The sequence below is a fragment of the Vombatus ursinus genome, unplaced genomic scaffold (assembly GCF_900497805.2).
Source record: "Vombatus ursinus unplaced genomic scaffold, bare-nosed wombat genome assembly UNPS02010461.1, whole genome shotgun sequence".
Lineage (NCBI taxonomy): Eukaryota > Metazoa > Chordata > Mammalia > Diprotodontia > Vombatidae > Vombatus > Vombatus ursinus.
The window spans coordinates 1,003,694-1,006,097 of NW_020950239.1; positions in this window are offsets into that span (position 1 = coordinate 1,003,694).

Here is a 2,404-nt window from a genome sequence, read left to right on the forward strand (position 1 = left end):
ATACACACACACACACACACACACACACACACATGCACACACACACATTTCTTTTCTTCTATGTCCTCTTCAGAATTTAAGGGCTCTACCCAAATATGATTATAATAGCTAGAATTTAGATAGCACTTTAAGTTTCCAAAGTGCTTTTCATATATTAACTCATTTGATTTTCACAACCACCCTATAAGGCAGGTGCTATTACTAATCCTATTTTACAGATAATAAAATGGAGGGTAAGAGAGATTAAATGATTTACCCAGGGTCACACAGCTAGTAAAGTCTTGGTGATTGAAACCCAAGTTGTCCTGACCCTGAGTTCCACACCCTAGCTATCCAAGTTGCCACCTACCTGCCTTAATTTATGCAAGCAAAATGCTCAAGTACTCAAATCAATCTTCAGCTTCATGGAATTGATAGTTCCTTCCAAAGACGTGCATCTCAGCTCCTCTATGACTGCTCAACCAATGGGATTCTTGTCCATGTTCTCCAAAAGTTCACCAAAAAGGTCTATTTAATAGGGTAAAGGTATTGCTCACTTTTTAACCAAGACTATAAGTTCGTAAGTGGAACATTCTGGCTTTCCACCTGTCATCTCTCACTCTTACTATGTAATCAGGACATCTTCTCTTCCTCCCATATAATTTTTTCATGGTTTCCTCTATTTATGGTCTTCTTTGTTGCTTTTGTTTGTTTATTTTGCTTTGTTTTTGTTATTAATGTTGTTATATATTGCAACTTGCTCCCACCCACCTTGTGACTCTCCATCACTCTCTGAGTTATATTCATCTTTAGTTCTTTGGAAATAGTGGTGTTTCACATTTCACTGCCATACAGCAACACTGGTAAGATGTTAGTATTAAAAAGACAGGCCTTTGGCTTTATGGGAAACTTGGAGAAAGCAAGAGAATTTTGCCATTTCTCCAAAGCAGACCAAGACACTGTCTTACCTCTGTCCAAATCTGGGCACAGCTCATGGCCCATCTGTACTGTCTGAACTGGATATGCATGCTGTTGGGTAAACTCTAAAGGTCATCTACCCAAAATACACCCTGAAATTTTAACAGTAGATTTTTTTTTAATCCATTTGCTCGTTCCTATGTGAATCTAAATGGAAAACTTTTTTCAGTATTTACCCATCTGGGTTCACGATATTCTAGGGACTTTTTACAACCAGCTTAATGTGATTTGGAAGCAGGTGTATCTGGGGGACCTCACCATCCACAGAGAATCCTGGTCTGTGTACTACATCTCCTCTATCATAAATGCCTTTGGAAAACATACGTCAGTATGTTTTATGCATTGTCTTACATTTATTATCAAAGAGTCCCCAAAGAGAATTATTTCTGTTGTCTCATCTTTCTTTGAATCTTGAATGACTATGATGTATGGACAGGAGATATTTTGTTGCCCCTAAGTTGGCATTTTGTTCCCAATATTTTTTTTTATTCAATAGGCTCTTATAGTCACCAAATATTTCAATTAATTGCTGTATGGTGAAGATATTTTCCTTTGTTGAACATGGCTTGTTAGAAACTTGCTAGTTCCCTACTAACACAGTCATCACAGATACAATTTAACATCTCTCATGAAGATTTCGCATAATTGGGAGAGTAGGTGGCTGACTTTGTAACTACTGCCATTCTTTTTGTAGCTTTTAAAGGGTAATAGTAACATTTGGCATCTTTTCCAGGCCTTTAGTATCTTCAGATACCTTGCATGTTGTTTCTTTAATGCCCTCATCATTTTTATCATCTCTACAATGGATCTCTACTCAATGTAATTGGCTTAATCCTTCTTTCCCTTTTCCCCTTCTTTGTTCTTTTTACTTTCTGTTTCTATCTTCTCTCTATGAGAGGGACTGTAATGTTACAGTTCGTGTGTGGTGGTTCTACTCTTCATTTGATAAAAAAATTTGCAAAAGTGGTTTTTGCAAATCTTTTCCATTTTTCTTGTATTTGTAGCCCTTCCATTCCATCCTGAGATGTCCTTGGGATGACTTCAATTAGTTGGATCTCTTGCCAAGTTTTCTTTAAACTGGTTTTACCCTCCACTGATTCTTTCTGCTTTATGAGATGATAGTACCCATAGTCATCCATGCAAAACACACCCCAGGCAATTTAACAAGTGCCTTGTAAAGGAACAAATACCTCTCTTGGCTAGTTTCCTCAAATTTTTGTGTGATTGGTTCTGGGCCTTATTTATCTCTTTTGCCATTGCCAAATTCAAGCTTTTAAAATCCACTTTTACTGTTATTACTTGCAAAATGTTGATCTTTTTTTTTAACTGTTGCTACTTGTTTCAAAACTTATAGAACTATATTGGTAGAGAGAATTGTCAGATGTGGTTTTCCATATATATGTGTGTGTGTGTGTGTGTGTGTGTGTGTGTGTGTGTGTGTGTGTGT